Source organism: Saimiri boliviensis, chromosome 2 (assembly GCF_048565385.1).
Source record: "Saimiri boliviensis isolate mSaiBol1 chromosome 2, mSaiBol1.pri, whole genome shotgun sequence".
In the NCBI taxonomy this organism is placed as follows: domain Eukaryota; kingdom Metazoa; phylum Chordata; class Mammalia; order Primates; family Cebidae; genus Saimiri; species Saimiri boliviensis.
This window is the reverse complement of record NC_133450.1, coordinates 154,645,885-154,667,606: the sequence shown is the minus strand read 5'-3', so window position 1 is coordinate 154,667,606 and position 21,722 is coordinate 154,645,885. Positions and strand designations below refer to the sequence as shown.

The following is a 21,722-nucleotide window of genomic DNA, read 5'->3' as shown; positions in this document are numbered from 1 at the left end:
TGAAAGATGACAAGGTTCTACAGCTCACTGTTCCAAAGGCATGTAATTAATCTCTAACTGATGTGGGATAAAACAAGGATGGACGTTATAAACTTAACCGGCATACCAGTCTGCTGGCAAAATAAGGAAATGTGATTGTCTAGGATTTTACGGAAGGTCGAAATCATTCCAGAAAGCCCAGGTTCTTCTTTAGCTCTTTACTACTAGTCTTTGCATGGAAATCTTACCAAGATCTGAGGATGTGAATAGTTTCACAAATGTTCGCTTAAAACAGAACTTGATAAAAATTACTAGGCCTCTCAAACTTTTTTCTAGAAGCCAAAGAAACACAATACCTAGCTACTTTCATGAAAATACACATGAATCAAAATTTTAATTTCTGAAGGAAAATATTCAACACCACCTCTTGCCAATAAATTTGTGGCAGATGCTGACAAGTTGGAAGTCCAGAGAAACTAAGAACACTTACTAGGATGGGCTGACAGATCTTGACATCCAGAGGCTATGGTGAGAGCCGGCTTTGCGGGAAAAGGCACAATTATAAGGTGCCTAGTCAAAGTTGAAAGACGATGCTAAGAAACTGCACACAGGCTTCGTGGAGTTGTGGTCACCCGTAAGACTTGGGTCCCTGAGCCTGCCTCTACCCTTCACTTCCTGCCAGAGGTCTACTTCTCTTGTTCACTGTATGTCACCTAAGGTCACTGCCCTTTCTCTGCTCCTCTGGTCTAAAGTAAACAAGGTGGCCTTTTGGGAATTTTTCCTAGGGAGTTTTAGAGTCAGGAAATACTACAACCTAGATCTTCCTTCCTTTATCTTCCCTCCCAGCTCCTCCTCCTTACAAACTTAACCACCATGGTAACAGTATTAATGTTTCTTTCCAAACATAAAAAAGCAAAGGAAACACACACCTGGCAGGAAATAGTAGAGTTCTGATTCTAGAACCCATGCTCCAGCCCCTCCCCTCGATTGAATCAGATCCCCTCGAAGTGTCCAGCCCTGAACTAAAGGTAAAAAGCAAGGAAGAAATGGAAAAGTAAAAACTGCCCTGGATCACTGCCGGTCAAGGAGGGAAAAGGGGAGGCTCAGGATGAAACATGGTTTCCATGGATTTGGTGCCCCCCCGAACCCAGCCTGGGACCTGAGCTTAAATACAGACCTCAACATGTGAACAACTGCTTTAAGCCAGGACTCAAATCGGACGGGTCTCTAAAACAGGTAAGCACAGTTATTTGGTTAAACTGGATGTGAGGTCAGAGGTTTACAACATCTTTTGTTTGAAAAGTTCCCAAGAAAATGATTCATAAACATATAAACTTCAAGTCCATTAAGCAGTGTTTCCTACTTTTGCTATCAAAGTTGACAGAGCAGGAAAGAGTGACAGTTTTTTCCACAGTACTAAGGGTGCTTCATCAGATCATTTCGGGCTAAGATCCTCAAGGTTGGCCGGGCACAGTGGCTCACGTCTGTAATCCCAGCACTTGGGGAGGCTGAGGCAGGTGGATCACTTGAGGTCAGGAGTTCAAACTAGCTTGGCCAATACGGTGAAACCCTGTCTCTACTAAAAATATAAAAATTACCCAGGTGTGGTGGGGCACATCTGTAATTACAGCTGCTTGGGAGGCTGAGGCAGGAAAATTGCTTGAACCAGGGAGGCAGAGGTTGCAGTGAGCCAAGATCAGGCCACTGCACTCCAGCCTGGGCAACAGAGTGAGACTCTATCTCCACATGCACACAAAAAAAATCCTTAAGGTCTTATTACTCATTCTTAACCTCAAAATGTGAGCCTCTGGCACACCCTTCCCTACAAAAGGCAGAATTGAGCCCAGACATGATATCCCCCCTCTTTCTCAGATGCTTACCTTCTCTACAAAGTGTAGAGATGCTTACCTTCTCTACAAAGTGTATAGGATTTCGCTTAAAAAAACAAAAAAGGCTTACAATTAGGTTTTCCTATATTCCCATGAATATCTCAACAGTAGGCTTTTGTTTCCTGAAGTTGGCTAAAATAAACCTAAAAAAGAAACCTAAAAAACAAATAGTTCTTTATTAGCCTAAAAACTGATCAAAACTGTCCTGATAAAACACAACCTGCAGCCGAACATGGCGGCTTACACCCGTAATCCCAGCACTTTGGGAGGCCAAGGTGGGCAGATCACAAGATCAAGAGATCGAGACCATTCTGGCCAACATGGTGAAACCCCATCGCTACTAAAAATACAAAAATTAGCTGGGTATAGTAGCATGTGCCTGTAATCCCAGCTACTAGGGAGGCTAAGACAGGAGAATCACTTGAACCAGCAGGCAGTTGGAGGTTGCAGTGAGCCAAGATCATGCCACTGCACTCCAGCCTGGGTGACAGAGCAAGATCATCTCAAAAACAAAACCAGCAAAAACAAAAAACAAAACACAGCTTGCTGCATTTTTGGAAGGATAACTAACAGTTCCCTCATGGCTCTGCGCTCACCAAAAAAACAAGAGGGGTGTGTTTGTGTTATGTGTGCATGTGTATAGGGAGTGGTGAAGAACAGAAACCACACTCAGATGCACACCTGGCAGGGCAGCTGGGGGTCAAACCTCATTAGGGCAATCTCTTCATAATCCAAGTGTTCAAACATGCTGATGGAGGCGTGAAATTCCTAATCACCAGAAGGACAGATACCACCCAGAGGGCTGCTAAACCACTATAATAACTAGTGAATCAACAGCCTCATGCAGATCTGACAGCCTTAGTATGCTGATAAAATGATCCATATTCATTCAACAAATATTTCTGAATGCCTCTGAAGCATAACCTAGTAACTCCCTTCCCACCTGGGCACATCATAAAAGGCCTTGCTATTCCTCAAGCCAGTGTCTCTGCACTGCACCTCCCACCCACATTTCTGTCATTCCCAGCATTATGAACAATTTTCAGATCCCAATCTACAGCCAAAACTGCTCCTCCTCCCTCCCCACTGACTCCAATGAAGACACACCAGAAAGAATATCACTAACTTCACATGATCTCATTAGGGAGCTAACCCTGAATTCCCTCAACTTTGAAAAAGTAAAAACAATGTATGACAACTTTCAACAGCAGTTATTTGAATTGCTTCTCCCAACTGTTACTGAAAACATGCCAGAGCTGAGAAACTGTGATTACTTTAGAAATCTTCAATCATGTCTCTCTCAACCATCTTTCCTTGAAAGGAATTCAGCACACTTTCCTCCTACTCCTGAATTATAACTCTGAAAGGAGTTAAAAGTGTGGTGTCTCTGGAGGCAGGGAAATCTTAACTCTGCCTCCAAGGTCAGAAGCCTGAATTCTCCAAAGACCCTTTAGATCAGGAGTCCCCAAACTGCAGCCCCCTGAGGCCATTTATCCGGCCCCACCACACTTCAGGAAGGGGCACCTCTTTCATTGGTGGTCAATGAAAGGAGCACAGGACACATCCTGTGCTCCTGGAGTACTTATGTGGCGGCGCGGCAAAGCACGGCATGGCTCACGCACAGTACTACTTCTGGTGACGCGGGACGCATGCCTCACGGCTCCGGAAGCATGTCATATGACGCACATACGGTCTACGGCTGCGGCGCCCCACATCACCAGAAGCAGTGTGAAATAACAGCAGAAGCAGGAAGAAAGGCAAAGCACTATAACCATTACTACACAGTACAATGGCCCCCATACTTGCCCAAATGTACAACAACATAATGGCCCCTATAACCTCCCTTTGCCCAAAAGTCTCCCCCCACATTACTACACACCGTGTTTCCCCTATTATAAGACCCTGTCTTATATTAATTTTACCCTCAGAAGACAGGGGCTGTCTTATTTTTAGGAGGTGTCTTATAATACGGGAAACATGCAGCAGTGGGCTTCCCACAGAAGAGGCCCACCGCTGCTGCAGATGTCCAGGACGCTGTATACACAGTGTCACAGGCTGATCACCGCCACCCCTGTTTACAGCACTGGAGGCGGTGCTGGGCCTGTGACGCTGTATACCGCTGTCTGGGATAGTGGAGGCAGCAGCGCTGGCTGTGAAGGGTGTCACACCTTGCATGGTCCAGCCCTCCAATGGTCTGAGGGACAGTGAACTGGCCCCCTGTGTAAAAAGTTTGGGGACCCCTGCTTTAGATTATGTGACCCAGGATATAGTCTTGCCACCAAGAGGCCAAACAATACCTATAAGTACCTTACAGATATTTAAGACCACCTTATATCTATTCTGTGATCAGAAATACCCCAATAATATTTAAGGGAAGATGGAACATATGCACAGAATAAGTACAAAGCTAGATGACAGTTGCATGTTGCATTCCTAAAGAAGCACACAGCTCTTAAAAAGAAACAACTGAGAGGATAAAATAGGTGCCCAGAATAAAAGCTGAAGGAAGAAATTTCAAAATGTCAACAGGAAGTAAATCAAAACAAAATCAAACACATCAAACCATATGTGAGGTTTCCTTGGAACTACTCCTTTCATTTGCTAAAAAATGACAAAAACTTACAGCACTGCCACCGAAGCCTCACAATAGTTAACTTATCCCTGTGTTGACAACTTCCCTTTTACCCTTTAAAAAACTGTCCATCAGGATCTCAAGTTTTCTTTTATATTTATGTGAACATTTATTTCTGGGAAACTATATAACACGATTCAGTCAAATTCTCCTATTAAAAATGTCAAAGTGAAAGCCAAAATAATTAACAAAGTAGAAAAATTGAAAGAATAATATAGTAGTAGCAAAGTTTCACCCTTTAAATGCCTTCTCAGAACTAGTACAATTATTCATAAACTTCTGTTCTTTAAATTTTTATTAGAAGTAAATTCCTTGAAATATATCGCTGATAAAACTAAAAGAAAAAACCCATAAGAAATGAATACAGAGAAACAGAAAAGCTAAACTGGTTAAAGAACTGACACAATGTCTCTAGATAAATTATTTAAATGGCTTGGTTTTTTACTTTGCTATGTAATAAAATAAAAAGTATGGACCCTTTTTGAGGTGTTCATCAGTCATCTAGGGAATCAATAACACACTTACCAGCTTAGTTAAAAGAAGACAATATACAATAACAAGCACCTCGGGGCAACTGAAACTCATACACCACTGTTGGGAGTTATCAGTTGGTAAAACCACTTTGATAGTATCTACTCCATCTGAACTGTATGGCCCAAAAATTGCACTCCTAGAAATATATCCAACCTAAGTGTGTAGATATATTCACCAGAAAATACATACAAAAATCATTCGTGACAGTACTGTTCATACTGATCCAAAACTGGAAACTCAATGTACATCTACATAGGATGAATAGCAGTATATTCACATGACGGAACACTATAGAGCAATGAGCATGAACAACCCATAACCACCTACAACATGGATCAATCTCACAATGTGGAGAGAAGCTACACACACAAGAGTACACACTCTGTGATCCCAGGTACATAAAGTTCAAAAACTGACGACATTAATCTCTATTAGAAGTAAGGATACCCTTGGGGCAAGAGTTGTGACTGGAAGGGGATATGACACCAAGATGGTCAGATTGGTCTGTGGCGCCATTTGGGTAAAGGAGATGAGGGAGTATTTGGCAGAAAAGTGAGCTGAAGCATCTCCTAACAGGGATAATGCCATCCCCTAAAAAGGGCTACCCTGAAGCTATTGTTTTAACAGGAAAAAGCAGCTCTATTGAGATGAAGGAGAAAGAAAGGAAAGGAGGGAGAAGTGAGGGAGAGGAGAGGAGGAAGGAGGAAGAGAAAGAAAAGGTGAATACAGTATTCGGGCTTCATTTCTACTTTTTTTTTTTTTTGATACAGAGTCTTGCTCTGTCACCCAGGCTGGAGTGCAGTGGCATGATTTCCGCAACCTCCACCTCCCAGGTTCAAGCAGTCCTCCTGCCACAGCCTCCAAAGTAGCTAGGACTACAGGTGTGTGGCACCACGCCTGAATAATTTTTGTATTTTTAGTAGAGATGGGGTTTCGCCATGTTGGCATTGACTAGTCTGGAACTCCTGACCTCAGGTGACCCACCCAGCCTCCCATAGTGTCTACTTTTGTTCTAACTGCTGTTTCTGTTTTTTCCCAAGGTCAAAGGGTGAACCAGTCAGAATTAACAGATAACTGAACAAAGTTAGCCAAAAATATTATGCAGACATCAAACACAAATTTACATTCTTGCCTCTAAACAAGCCAAATTTAATTAATAAAAAAAATATCAAAAGAGGTTATATCTGCAATATACAATGAATGTAAATCAACAAGACTAGAGGTTCTTATGTGTTTCTTGGGTGATCAGATAATTATAAACAGGGATTATGTGTTCTTAGAGTTAAACTAAGCCCCATTGCTCAATTATATCAACTAAATGAATTAAAAAAAAAATACCCAAAACACCCCCAACAGTTACAGGGCTCCTGACACTCTGTTTCCAATTAACTAATTGGTTTGGTAATGAAAAACGCAAGAGGGCACTTATTTCTGACAGTTTTTTCTGCATGCACATCCATATACACACACTCAACTCAACCATGTGTCTGTAATAAGACTCTTCACTGGTGAAAATATCATTTGCTTCCAGCATTCATAATTCATATGCAAAGTGCAAGAAAGGAAAAGGCAAACAGGTATCTCAGTTTAAAAGCCAAGAGAGAATATTAAAACTGTAAAATTATGCGACCTGCTAGGCTTATGAAGAGGACATGCTTATAGACAGTTCCCATCTCTAGTGGCTGGAGTGTTTTTAACAAGAGCCTTATTGTAAAGCCTCCCCCATTTAAGACAATTTTGCCATTTTCCTGCCATGTTAGTCCCTAACACGATACCCTCAACAAATCTGAGTTTTCCATATCTCCACAGCTTGGAAAATAATGGACTGCTTTATTTTAAATCATAAAGGTAACCAAAAGAAGGCAACTAAAAATAAGGCAAAAATAGTTAAGATATCTAACAAAAGCCAGGAGGCAGAGAGAAGAGGAAAGAAGAGAGGGTATGAAGGAGTATAAATCCCTTTCTTCCTAAGCAGGAAGTTAACAGATAGTGTCAAATTTATGAATTCAAGGATAGACTGTGGCAGTATAAAAAGAAGGCTGCAAATTCTTTCACATGTCTCCTCTCCTTGAGCCTGAGCAAATTTTGGAGTCCAACCAATGGTTTGGCAAAAGGGAAGTTACATAGCTTCTGACACTGTCATAAAAGGCCATGAAGCTTCCTACTGGTTTGCCCAAGGCGCTTGCAGCAGGGTATGATGCTTAATTTTTAAGTTGACTTGGAGGATGTTTTTGGATGAGATTTACATTTAAATCGGATAACTATGGGTAAAGCAGACTGCCCTCAATAACGTGGGTGGGCCTGACCCAAACAGCTGAAGGTCTGAGCTCTACAAAAAGACTGCCCTCCCTAAGCTAGAGAGAATTCTCCAGCAGACCACCTGCAGTCTTCATCTAGACCATTAGCTCTCCTGGTCTCCATCTGTTGGCCCACACTACAGTTTTGGACTAGCCAGCCTCTAAACTGAATTAAGCCAATTCCTTATTTATATATATCTTTACACACACACACACATACATGGGGGAAGCCTGCTGCCACACAAGTTCAACTACCTGGAGCTACCATGCTGAAGTCACCATGAAGAGGTGTAGTTGTCATGAAGACAAATGAAATCACCATGTGTAGGTGCTCTGCTCACCACCAGTCATTGCTGAGTGAGCCCAGCATTCCAGCTACTCCCACCAAAGCAACAAGCCAAGGGAGCAAAGCCTTTTTGGACCCTGTGGACCAGCACATCCACCGGCTGGGTACTAGGGGATGACCTCAGTCAACACCAAAAGCAGCAGAATCACCCAGCCCAGCCCTGCCTGAATCCCTGATCCACCAAATCCGTAATACCATAAAACAAATTTTTGAGCCACTAAATTTCAAGATGTAGTTTGCTAAAATAACCATTTGAAGAACTAAAAACAGAAACAGCAGTTATCACACCTAAACCAAGACTGTAGTTGGGTTGGGCCAGACAAGAGTGATGAGGTTTTTAAAAATTGAAACCCCATCTTTGTCGTTTATATTATTTATGCTATGCGTATTAGAAATTTTAAAATTCAGAAATTTAAAAATTAAGGGAATAACAACAATCATGTGTAAAACTTATTGTTTACTAGCCACCCTTCTAAGTGTTCTCGAGTCCGGGCAGGTCTGTGATTGCCTCAGACACAAACTCTAACCATCCAGACAAGAAAGACTTCTCCCTCAGAACTTCAGCAAGCACTGTACTGGTAGGATGAACACTCCTCGGTCATGTATAAGAATTTTGCCTAACTGGTATTTATAATTCTTGTATATAATTTCTGGACAATAAACTACTTAATGGCATGATCCTTCTTATATCCTTTAAAGCTCTTGGCTTAATATCTTTGCAAACAGTATCATATAAAGAAAATTAACATGTGATTGGTAAATGAAATTGCCACAAAAGTTCTATTTATGCTATTTTTAAAGATGGTATCAGGATTAACCTCACCATTACTTTCAAATTGCAGTTTAATCCAATGAGACACCTTTTGCAGGTAATATATTAGCAATTTAAAGATTTCTTCTACTGGGTACAGTGGCTCACACCTGTAATCCCAGCACTTTTAGGAGGACAAGAAGGTTAGATTGTTTGAGACCAGCTTGGGCAGCATAGCAAGACCCTGTCTCTAAAATTTAAAAAAAAAAAAAAAAAAGAAAAGAAGAGAAAAAAATAGCTGAGCACAGTGGCACGTGCCCATAGTCCCTGCTACCTGGGAGGCTGAAATGAGAGGGCTGCTTGAGCCTAGGAGTTCACGGTTACAGTGAGATCTGATCCTGCCACTGCACTCCAGCCTGGGTGACACAACAATACCATTTCAAAAAAATAAAAAATAGATTTCTTTAATCAATTCCATATTAGATTCAAGGACAACTCTGCAGGCAGCATTTTAACAATAAAGATCCCAAACCATATAAACAAAAATCTCAAATTTATGAAATACCCAAGAGGGAGCTAAAAAACTATATGCACAAAGATGATTTCCACAACAATGTGTACTAGTAAAACACCAGAAAGTAACACACATTTTCAATGATGAGAGGATCGTTAAATGAAAGCATATCCTTAGACATACGCAGGAATTAAAAACTCACAGACTGAAGCAATATTAAGATACTGTGTTAAGAAAATACAAGCCAGGCACGGTGGCTTTTATTTTGTTAACACAGTATCTTAATACTGCTGTAATCCCAGCACTTTGGGAGGCTAAGGTGGGCAGATCATGAGGTCAGGGGTTCGAGACTAGCCTGACCAATATGGTGAAACCCTGTCTCTACTTAACAAAACACAAAAATTAGCCGGGTGTGATGGCACACACCTGTCATCCCAGCTACTTGGGAGGCTAAGGCAGGAAAATTGCTTGAACCTGGGAGGTGAAGGTTGCGGTGAGCCAAGAGCATGCCACTGCACTCCAGCCTAAGCGACAGAGTGAGACTCTTATCTCAAATAAAAATAAAAAAGAGGCCGGGCGCGGTGGCTCAAGCCTGTAATCCCAGCACTTTGGGAGGCCGAGGCGGGTGGATCACGAGGTCAAGAGATCGAGACCATCCTGGTCAACATGGTGAAACCCCGTCTCTACTAAAAATACAAAAAATTAGCTGGGCGTGGTGGCGCGTGCCTGTAATCCCAGCTACTCAGGAGGCTGGGGCAGGAGAATTGCCTGAACCCAGGAGGCGGAGGTTGCGGTGAGCCGAGACCGCGCCATTGCACTCCAGCCTGGGTAACAAGAGCAAAACTCCGTCTCAAAAAAATAAAAAAATAAATAAAGAAACAAAATACAAAACTGAATATTAGAATTGTGACTTCATAAAAACATGAACAGACATGGAAAAGCACTTCAAGTGAAGACAACAGAAATAATTAGTCTGCCAGAATGAGGTAAACACATGTCATATTGGGCTGGACACGGTACCTTGCACCTGTAATTCCAGCACTTTGAGAGGCTGAGGCGGGTAGATCATGAGGTCAGGAGATGGAGACCACCTTGGCCAACATGGTGAAACCCTGTCTCTACTAAAGGTACAAAAATCAGCTGGGCATGGTAGCAAGCGCCTATAGTCCCAGCTACTCGGGAGGCTGAGGTAGGAGAATCATTTGAACCCAGGAGGAGGAGATTGCCATGACCCAAGTTGTGCCACTGCACTCCAACTTCGCAACAGAGTGAGATTCTGTTTCCAAAATATATATATATATATACACATATATACATATAGATGCATGTCATATTTTGTCTATTTGGCAAACTCTGCAGATCTACCGTTCTTCCCATTTAAAAAGGACAGAAGAGAACTCTCACACTGAGGGTAGACGTACAAACTCTATAACCACTTCAGAAATCTGCTTGACAGTATCCTCTAAATTGAATCCTAGTTTAGAACTCAGAAATTCTACTCCTGATTAGAATTTGTACAAATATACATACTTGTACCCAATACAAATGTGTACATGTACATCAAGACATGCACTAGAATGTTCACAATCACACTATTTGCATGGAAGAAACTGGAAACTATGTAAATGCCTCTCAACCCTAAGAATGGATAAATTGTATAGTCATACAATTGAATATTACACAGCAGTGAAAATAATTGAACTACAGCCACAAGCAACAACAAAGCTCAATCACACAAATGTAATGTTGAGAGAAGGAGAGCAGATACTAAAAGCTATATACTGTATGATTCTGTGTAAAGCATGAAAACAGACAAAACTAATCCACAGTTGGCATAACAGTTGCTCTTCAGGAGGGGTCGTGATCAAACAAGAGTATAGGGGCACTTCTGCAATGCTGGCAATATTTTGGTTCTTTACGTGGGTTCTTGTTATATGTTTATGCTCACTTTGTGACAATTTATAAAGATATATGCTTAAGATGTATACCTATGGGCTGGGCGCAGTGGCTCACGCCTGTAATTCCAGCACTTTGGAAGGCTGAGACCTCAGGAGTTCAACACCAGCCTGACCAACATGAAGAAACCCTGTGTCTACTAAAAATGCATGGTGGCACATGCCTGTAAGTAATCCCAGCTACTCGGGAAGCTAAGGCAGGAGAATTGTTTGAACCCTGGTGGTGGAGGTTGTGGTGAGCCGAGATCATGCCACTGCACTCCAGCCTGGGCAACAAGAGCAAAACTCCATCTCAAAAAAAAAAAAAATGATGTATACGTACAGTACATCTTATTTTGCTCTTCTGAGAAAGTGTATCGCTCGGTTCTCTAGGCTGGAGTGTATGGCATGATCACAGTTCACTGCAGCCTCAAACTCCTGGGCACAAGCGATCCTCCTGCCTCAGCCTCCCAAGTAATTGGGACTACAGGTGCATGTGCCACCACCTCCCAGTTACTTTTTATCTTTTTGTGTAGAGTCTTGCTATATGAATTTTTTAAATTACCAAAACAACAACAACAAAAAAAAAAACAGCATAAGCCAAGTCACCCATGCAACAGGCACAAAATTTTCTGAAACACTTGAAAACAAGCTGACTTCTTTTATTGAAGGGTGCGTGACAAGTGTAGTGGATGTTGCATAATTTGGATAGCTTCAACTCTGCTTACTAAAAATGATTTTTAAAACATACACAAGTTATCCAACAAAAAGCCAGAGTGAAGTGTCCAATTTTTCATAGACCCAATCTGCTGCTTCTGAATCTGCTCACCCTACAGTTACTCTATCTTTACAGTCCTCAGCTCCCACAAGCACTGCCCCTTTCAGCCATTCTCCCATCCTTCTCCCCAATTCCTTGCACTGCCCCCAACTAGATCCTTTTCCATCATCCTCCTCCCACGTGGGCTAAAAAGTTTATGTATGAACCCATTAACTCAGAACTATTCGTGAGCAGACACTGATACTCATGAAATGAACTTAGTCTTGGATGTATCAATTCCAGTGGCCACTTGCCTATAGTTTTTTGGTGTTTTTCTCTGGGGCCAGTTTGAATTATATTTTTAAAAAATATTTTTAAGTGCCAGGCATGGTGGCTCATGCCTGTAATCCCAGCACTTTGGTAGGCAGAGGAGGACGGATCAAGAGGTCAAGAGATGACCATCCTGGCCAACATGGTGAAAACACGTCTTAACTACAAGCACAAAAATTAGCTGGGCGTGGTACCTCGACCCTGTAGTCCCAGCTTCTTGGGAGTCTGAGGCAGGAGAATCACTGAACTGGGAGGCGGAGCAGTGAGCCGAGATTGCGCCACGGCACTCCAGCTTGGCGACAGAGCAAGACTTGGTCTCATTAAAAAAATAATATATATATATATATATATATATATATATATATATATATATTATTTTTAAGCCTACAGTCTTTTTTCCTTCTAACATTCCCCGAGGAGCGTACACACATACACCCAGAACTCACTTTTGCTGAGGAAGAACCTCGGCTTGAGGGATTTATGGACTAGGCAAATCTAAAGCCGAGAAAGCCAAAAGCATCCCTGTGCCCTGAGGGAATAAAATGTATTCCCAATTTGTGTACCTCTAAAGGAGGCAATTATTCCTCTACTGGCAGCTTCTCCTCCATCCTTATTCATTTTAACCTCCCCACAGGACAGCCAATACTTAATTTTTCTTCCATTGCTTCAGCAGCACCTTTCCCCAAACCTATTAACAGAAAAAGGACCAAAGCTAATAACCTCTCAGTTTTCTCACTCAATCGCTATCTTGAAAAAACTTCCTAAGTAGCTGCCTTAAAATGAGGGAGTAGGGCTGGGAGCTGGAAGAATGACTGCTAATCGGTATAGGGTTTCTTTCTGGGGGTAATGAAATTGAATCAGTGGTGATTTCATAACTTCATGGATATACTAAAAAACACTGAATTTTACACTTTAGGAGAGTAAATTTGTGTTGATTACACTTCAATTTTTTAAAAATAAAACGTGGCACTGCTTAACATTTTAGTAGAGAAAGTTGGATGAAAGGAGCAACTGGAAGATGAACAGCTGCTTAGCTGTTACGCCACCTAAAAATGAGCCTGAATAAACTCAGGATTTCAAAATAAGCAGACCCTGATTTCCATTCAGATCCACAGGTGGGCGCAATGAAGGTGAGGAAAGGAACTGCACGATTACATTTGTGGATGATCAAGCTTATTAGTCTTGGGCATCAAGGTCTAATAGAATCCATTATTTAATAAGATGGGCTGACCCTCCATAGAGGCCATGTGCAGAAAGCGAGCGCTGGGGGACGCCATAAATTGCTGTTAACGCTAACACGGCCATGGCCTTCACTAGGTCACGCTCGTGCAACACGGCTCGTGCTGACCTGCAAGAGCCACCAAGAACAGTTGCCTCTGAAAGTTCCATGGGGACCCAGGTGAAGGAGATGGTCAAGGGGCAGTGGCTGCTGCGAGTGCCACTGCGTTTTGCCAAAGCGGCATGGAAGGGGTAACATTCAGGGACAAGCCTGCTTAAGGACCCTTGCACCTTCCCTCGACCTGGAACCGCGGGTCCACCGAAACCCACGCTGTTCGCGCGGGACTGAGTTGCCCCCAGAGGCCCTGAGCGCGGCAGCGCCCACGCCCCTCCCCCACCTCCCGGCCCTCCAACCCCGGCCGGAGCCATCTCGGAGTTGGCGGAGGGCGACCCAAAGCCACCTGCCCCTCGGAGGCCGAGGAAAAAAGGGTCCTGACCGCCACTCCCTCCTGCAGAGCACAGCATAGAACTTCACGGAGTCGCTTCAGAGAGGGTCCCCCATTTTATCCGGGTCTAAGGTGGGGCCCACAGGCATCCAAGGGCCAGAGCGCCCGGCCGGCGGTGGGCAGGCGCCCGCACCTTTCCGCCGGGCGGCCCAGCCCGAACTTTCTCGCTGCCCTGTGCCTGGCGCGCCTCTCCTTCTTCCAGACCGGCCGAGCTCCGCCGCTGCAGAGCGCGCCAAACTCCGGCGGCCGCCGGGCCGACGCCACCCCTAGGACCCCTCCCTAGGACCGCCCCGAGGCCGCTGGGCTCAACTGGGCGAGCGGGAGCCTGCGGGGACTGCCCTCCGCCACCGCCACGGCCGCCGTGCGCCCCCGGCGCGCGCCAAGTTGGCTCGCGGCGGGGGCCAGCCCGAGGCAAGGGTGGGTGCCTGACGCTCCCGGGCAACCCCACCGCGGAAAGCCGCGCAGAACAGTCGTCAGCGTCACTCACCTTCGGCCGCTCCTCCCAACCTGCCGGCGGTTCGCTCTCTCGGCCCCAGACCCGGAGCTCGGGGAGGGGCGGGGCGCAGGGGGCGGAGTCCGCCCGGCTGGCAAGCGCCAGAATTAAACCCTGAATCGCACTGGAGCCGCCGGGCTCTGCGGCCGCTATATAGGCGAGGAAGCCGCGGCAGACGCGCAAGCCTCACGCCCGGGGTGGGCGACAGCTGTGGCCGTGGCTGCGGCTGCGCTCCGGAGCGGGACGGGAGGACGGCGCGGGCCGGCGGAGCCTGGCTGCTCTCTCAACCCCGAGGACGCCCGGCTCGCCGCGGCACGCTCTTTGTACCGCGGAGCCGGCCGCGGGCGGGCCTCACTGCGCCTGCGCGCCGCTGCAACTCCACTAGGCCCACGAGGCACCTTCGTGCACCTTCGCCGCCTCGCCTGGCCCGCGGGCCTGGCCGCGGCGAGAACTAAGCCGAAGACCTTCCTCCACCCCGGCACGCCCCTTCTACCAACCCGTGTTTACCACCCCTATCCTCGCGCACACCCCCAAGCGGAAAAGAAATCCATCCCCCGTGAGACGGTGAGGTCCTCCCATCTCCGGCAGGGGGGTCCTGGCCGCGAGGCTGGCCTGCTCAACGTCCACGCGCAGAGCCTTTGTACCGCCCCTCCGTCCACGCAGCTTAGTTTTCTGACCCGGGGTGAGAGGGGCCTGGAGCGTGCGGAGCTCTGTTTACTGCAGGTGCCTCAGCCGCACGATCGCCGGGGCGGTCAGAAACCTCCCGCCTCCAAGGGGTCCTTTGACCTCAGTGCGTTCGCCCTGGCTCGGCGGTAGGACGGAATCCTCAGGAAACGGGAGGATAGGTGTTCAAAAGGGTGCAGGTGTCTGGGAACTCCATGGGAAGACCCAGGGCCTGCCTCGGGGGTTCAGGATTGAACTGGCTTCCTGGTGCAATCCTAAATACTCAATTTGGAGCAATCGAATGGGTCCAATAAAAATTAGGAGGAATTGAGAAGCTGTGACTTTAGTGTTTCAAATAGAAGGTGGCTTCAATAAACAGAAGAACTTGGGAACAGAAGGAACGACTTTATAAAAACCAGGTATTAAAAAAACAATGTCAGCTCTCCAGTCAACTGATTTTCTTAAGGGAGAGAGTCCTCCCCTCATCCCCAAGCTCTCTAGCACCGCACACATCCAGCAGGGCGTTATACACACGCAATCTTTTTCTAAGTGTGCAAGTGAAGAGCCATCAAACTTCACAAGGCGACATGCTTGCCTCTGGGGAGAAGACGCTGCTTCCCCGCAGTTCACAGAGAAGCACACCTGCAAATTCCTGAACTTGATGGCTCCTGACTGTTAAGGGAATAGGCAAAGGGCAGCCAGAAGATATGCAGAGGCAGGAAACCTCATTTTGAATCTCAGCCCCTTGGCCAGCTCACTGGATGGCAGTACGCAGACTCTTTCCTCCTCCTGGGCCTTGTTTTTTCATCTGTAGAATAGGGCATTTGGATGCAGTAGACATTTTCTAAAATCCCCCCCACCCCGCCCCAAATGTCTACGATTCTATGAAACAAATTGTTTCCACGGAAATAAGGGATGAGAGATCAGAAGCAGGAGGACTCCTACATTTTAAAAATGCTCTTGGGCCGGGCGCAGTGGCTCAGGCCTACAGTATAATCGTCACACTTTGGGAGGTCGAGGCAAGTGGATCCCTTGACCCCAGGAGTTCTGGACAATACGGTGAAATCCTGTTTCTATCAATTAATTAGTCAATAAATTAGCTAGGCGTGGTGGCGCGTGCCTGTAGTCCCAGCTACTCCAGAGGCTGAGGTGAAAGGATCACCTGAGCCCTGGAGGTCCAGGCTGCAGTGAGCCAAGATCAAGCCCCTGCGCTCCAGCCTTGGCAACAGAGTGTGACCCTGTCCCAAAAATAAAAAGTGCTCTCAATGGGGCGTGGTAGCTCATGCTTGTAATCCCAGCACTTTGGCAGGCCTAGGTGGGCGGCCAGGAGTTCAACACCAGCCTGGCCAACATGGTGAAAACCCATCTCTATTAAAAATACAAATAATTAGCTGGGTGTGGTGGCACACACCATTACTTGGGTGGTGATCCCATACTTGGGAGGCTGAGGCAGGAGAATTGCTTGAACCCGGGAAGCGGAGGTTACAGAAGTAGATTGAAGCCAAGTGTGCCAAGATCATGCCACTGCACTCCAGCCTGGGCGACAGAGCATGATTCTGTCTTTAAAAAAGGAGGAAAAAATGTGCTTTCCATCCCCAGAATTTCCAGCTTTCAACTCTCCTTTATATCTCCCTCTTTGCATTTAGTCAGTAAACATTGATAGGCCCAGCCTGGCACAGTCTTATGACTGTAATCCCAGCACTTTGGGAGTACAAGGCAGATGGATCACAAGGACAGAAGTTCAAGACGAGCCTGGCCAACATGGTGAAATCCCATCTCTACTAAAAGTATGAAAATTAGCCGGGCATGGTGACATGTGCCTGTAATCCCAGCTACCAGGGAAGGCTGAGGCAAGAGAACTACTTGAACCCGGGAGGCAGAGGTTCCAGTGAGCCAAGATTACACCATTGCACTCCAGCCTGGGCAACAGAGCAGGACTCCATCTCAAAGCAAAAACAAAAACAAAACATTGATAGGCCCTCAAGAGTAAGCAAAACTCATCAATCAAAAGTATGGCAGATTCTGAATTTTTAGTGGATTTATACTTGAAATTTTGTTTTTAACTTAGTCATTTTATTGACATACGATTCTCATGCCATACAATTCACTCTTAAAATGTATAATTCATTAGTTTCGAATATATTCCCAAAGTCATGCAACCATCACCACTAATTCCAGAACATTGTCATCCCAGTAAGAAACCCCATACCATTAGTAGTTGCTCCCATTCCTCCCTACTCCTAGTCTCTGGCAACCACCAATTTACTTTCTGTCTTTATGGATTTGCCAATTCCGGACATTGCATGTAACTAGGAAAATAACATGCTACTATTGGTCCAGCTTCTTTCACTTATCATTAATAGTTGCAAGACTCATCCATGCTATAGTAAGTTCAGTACTGTCTTCCTCCCCCAACCACCCATTATACCATTTATTGATGACAGAATTATACTGAAAAACAATCACAAAAGAACAATCTTTGAATAGAACAGTTTACTAAGTGAAACATTTCTTTGAAATGTAACATGCAGAAGATTGTCAAACATGTCAGCATAGAAGCCCTTCCATTTACATAAAGACTTGGCTGGGCTCTCATCCTTGTAATCCCAGCATTTGGGGAGGCCAAAGCAGGAAGATAGCTTGAGCCCAGGAGTTTGACTGAAAACAGCTTAGGCAATAAAGTGAGACCTCATCTCTATAAAAAAAATTAACAATTAAGAAAATTAAAATACTCTCAGCAGCAATTTTCATAATTCCAGTCTATATCATATCAAGCAATTGGGGGGTGGGGGGGGGATGTGTGTGTTTCAATACCCGTATCTGGGAACAATGAACTATATTTTAGCTGAGCTTCTTGGAATAGATTTGCTCACACTCAGATATGTGAATGAAAAGAATTAATTTTGGTCAATGGATACGCACTTAACTATAAATGAAGGCAACAAATAGCTTCTAAATATAGAATGGTCTATTCAGCACTATATTTTTCTGGTAAAGTTTGTGATTGGTGCCTTGATGTATTTCTTTTCATTTTCAAGAAAAGACGGAGACTGGTACTGAAGACCCTGGGGGCAAACACCTTATTGAGGTCACTTTAACCAGTCAGTGAGTTGTCTGGTCCTAGTTGAAAGTTCTTGGCATGGATTTAAAACAGAAGTTTTAGGAGTTTTAAAGTCCTAAGTTGCAATCAACTGTTTTGTGGTAGATGAACTTTTTAGAGATGGTGGTCTAGAATTTCATTTATATTTGCCAGCATCGCTCCAAATGCATTTTGAAGCATCTTGTTCAAGGTTGCAAGAGCCAGAATTGTTTTTTTTTTTTTCTTTTTCCTCAACTTTTATCTACACAAGATGTCTGAAGACTCAATGAATCGGAAAGTTTTGGCTGTCTCACTTTCAATATAGCATTGGAGGAAGAGAGTCGTTCAGAAACTGCTGGAGTACAGAAAGTAAGTTGTAGCTTTGATTTCTCTTTTTGTATAATCATATATTGTAATCTTTCCAATAATAGAACCTTCTGAAGGTTCCACTGTTGCTTTCCAGTTTTCAGATGTTGAGAGGGCTTGTTTGTGCAAGTCCAAGGTATTGAAGGGAAGAGGGAGAAAATCAGGGTATGGAAAAACTTCACTTCGCTCCTCTGTGAAAGATTCTTCCACATACATGTTCTATTGTTCCTGGCTTTAAGTTTAGGTCCATCTTTAATATAATTAAGTATCCTTTGCCTTTTCCTTATCTGATAAACCACTTTCATCTGTTTAATTCCACACTGCTGTTTCTGTATTTCAGTTTCCAATTTGGAGCAAACAAAGTTTCACTTGTTGTTTTCTGTAGTTGAACATGAATTAATATGGGACTCATCTTCATCCTTAAAAAAAGTCTAGGGCCAGCAGAGACCTAATGGCATCTGCAGTCTAGGGTAAAAACCGATTTGTTCATCAACTGAAGCACTTGTTAATGAGTGGTTCAGAGTGAAAAGCCTTATGGAGTTATCAGTTACATTAAAGCCAGTTTCCATTACAGATTTTTTGAAATTCCTGTTATCTATGGAACTTCTTCCAGTAAGAGGATAACTCCATAACTGACTTGTCACTTGTTTATTATTCTTGTTAATTTTGCCTCATGAGAGATGGTTGAGACACGTCGTAGGTTGCTGCCACAGTTGTCACTATTTTTTCTCTCCATTTTGTTGTAGCTGCTTGAAGGAGTTAAAAATATGCCACTCTAGCATATTGACTATTTTAAGTTAAACGTACTTAAAAAACAAGAAGTGCAAGAAGGTGCAAAATGATCACTCTGCCCTTCCTTCTATTTCTTAAAAGCAGCAGCTAAAATTCCGATGCAAAAGATGTTCTCCCTCTACCAGAAGGAAATAATCTCATCATCAAGGAGGGGGAAAGGCTATGGAAATATTACAAACAAACTCGTTAAACTAATCCTTATCCTCCTAGCCACTTCTTGACCAATTAATTACCCTAGCCCAAGCCCCTTTTCCTTGTCACATTTTCATAATGTACTTCTCTTTGTCTAAATCAATTAAGCTCTAATTGCATCTCTGGGTCTTCATTTCCTTGTAAAGTCTCCTGTGCAACATAAAACTTGTATTCAACAAATTTGTATGCATTTCTCCTATTGATCTATCTATGTTAATTTAATTCTCGGTCTTAGCCAAAAATCCCTAAAAGGGTATGGGTAAAAAATGTCTTATCCCAGCACTTTGGGAGGCCTTGGTGTGTGGATCACAAGGTCAGGAGTTAGAGACCAGCCTGGTCAACATGGTGAAACCCCATCTCTACTAAAAATACAAAAATTAGCCAGGTGTGGTGGCACACACCTGTAGTCCCAGCTACTTGGGAGGCTGAGGCAGGAGAATCGCTTGAACCTGGGAAGCAGAGGTTGCAGTGAGCAGAGATTGTGCCACTGTACTCCAGCCTGAGTGACAGAATGAGACTTTTGTCTCCTACATGCTCCCTACATTCTTCTACCCTATGTGCTTCTTGGGTCTTTTTCTGATTTTAAGGTGTATCAGGCCCACGTGCCCTTTCCAGAGTCCTCTTCCCTGGCTCCTGCTTAAAGTACAAGGTAAATGATTTAGCATATGATAAATCAAATGCAGGAGCACCCTCTGCAAGGATGGCAATTGGTGATAGCCCTGTCAGTGGTGGAGGATCTTCAAGGTCTGAGGACTGGCAATAGTGGAACCGTGGCAGCAGGAATTGGGCCCAGGGATGCCAGCTTCAGCTGATCTTCAGTAGATCTTTCCTTTTCATTGCTAGACAGTATTCTATTGCATGGATGTACCACATTTTGTTTATCCATTCATCCTTAGATGAACATTGGGGTTGTTCCACTTTGGGCTATAATGAGTTATGCTATGAATATTCAAGGGTATGTTTTTGGATAAATGTGTTTTCCTCTCTCTTGGGTATATATCTAGGAATGGAATTTCTTGGTCGTATGATAACTCTATATTTAACTTTTTGAGGAAATACCAAACTGTTTTCCAAAGTGGCTGTATGCTTTTACACATTCCCATTAACAATGTATAAGGGTCCTAATTTCTCCAGATCTTTGCCAATGGTTGTTGTTATCCTCTTTCTGATTATAGATATCCTAGTGGCTATGAATTAGTATCTCACTGTGGCTTTAATTAACTTTTCACTAAGACTAATTATGTTAAGAATTCGTATTGGCCATTCGTATATTTTCTTTGGAGAAATGTCCATTCACATCTTTTGTCTATTTTTAAATTGGGTTATGTGTCTTTTTATTGTTGAATTACAAGAAGTCTTTATTCATATCTGGTAAGTGATATTAGTCCTTTATCTGATATGATTTTAAATATTTTCCCCCATTCTGTGAGTTGTGTTTTCACTTTTTTGATTAATGTCCCTTGAAACACAAATGTTTTTGTTTGTTTTTTTTTAGACAGAGTCTCACTCTGTTGCCAGGTTGGAATGCAATGACGTAATATCTGCTCACTGCAACCTCTGACTCCGCAATTCAAGTGATTCTCCTATCTCAGTCTCCCCAGTAGCTGAGATTACAGGCACGTGACACCACGCCCAGCCAATTTTTGTGTTTTTAGTAGAGATGAGGTTTCACCATGTTGGCCAAAATGATCTCAGTCTCCTGATCTCATGATCCACCTGCCTCAGCCTCCCAAAGTGCTGGGATTATAGGCATGAGCCACCTCGCTCAGCCCAAAACGCAATTGTTTTTAACATGATAGTCATGTATTTTTATAATACAATGTAAGCTAATGCGTTTCTCAGACAATAAAACTACTACTTGCCATTACAAGAAAAAAGCTTTGAAAATAATATTTTTAAAAGGATAAAGGAAAAACGACAATCACTTATGGCTCCATCACCTAGATATAGCCACTGTTAAGATTTACAGCAAATTTCCTACAGCAAATTTTTAAGCACACATTATTTATTTGCTATCACGCCCAAGGACAACATGTGGCCTTGTACTCTACACCTGGGTCATAAGGAGGACTATCCTACTGACAGCATACCCACGTTCAGAACCTTTTCCTTTCCCTCTTTCTCATCAAAACTCATTTGCCCAAGGTCATACTGCCCTTAAGGAATCTTTCTCCTTCTTCTTCTTCTTCTTTTTTTTTTTTTTTTTTTTTTTTTTGTTCTGAGACAGAGTCTTGCTCTGATGCCCAGGCTGGACTGCAGTGGTGTGATCTCAGCACTCTGCAATCTCCACCTCCTAGGTTCAGGCGATTCTCCTACCTCAGTCTCCCGAGGAGCTGGGATTGCTGGTGTGCACCACCATGCCTAGCTAATTTTTGTATTTTTAGTAGAGATAGGTGTTCACCATGTTCGTCAGGCTGGTCTTGAACTCCTGACCTTGTGATCCACCCACC

The 21,722-nt window shown here is 43.9% G+C and overlaps 1 protein-coding gene and 1 pseudogene across 8 annotated transcripts in view; both read right to left on the bottom strand.

Moving 5' to 3' along the window:
- KANK1 (KN motif and ankyrin repeat domains 1) overlaps positions 1 to 14,246 on the bottom strand; it is a 240,357-nt gene extending 226,111 nt beyond the window's left edge. For 7 of the 8 annotated variants that reach the window (XM_074394727.1, XM_074394726.1, XM_074394725.1 and 4 more), the window contains exon 1: positions 14,175 to 14,246. The gene's annotated coding sequence lies outside the window, so the exon portion shown is untranslated. The remainder of the gene's footprint in view (positions 1 to 14,174) is intronic. The other variant, XM_074394730.1, reaches the window with a different exon arrangement.
- A 2,582-nt stretch (positions 14,247 to 16,828) lies between these two features.
- LOC141579927 (protein FAM217A-like) lies at positions 16,829 to 21,408 on the bottom strand (annotated as a pseudogene).
- Positions 21,409 to 21,722: the final 314 nt, after the last annotated feature.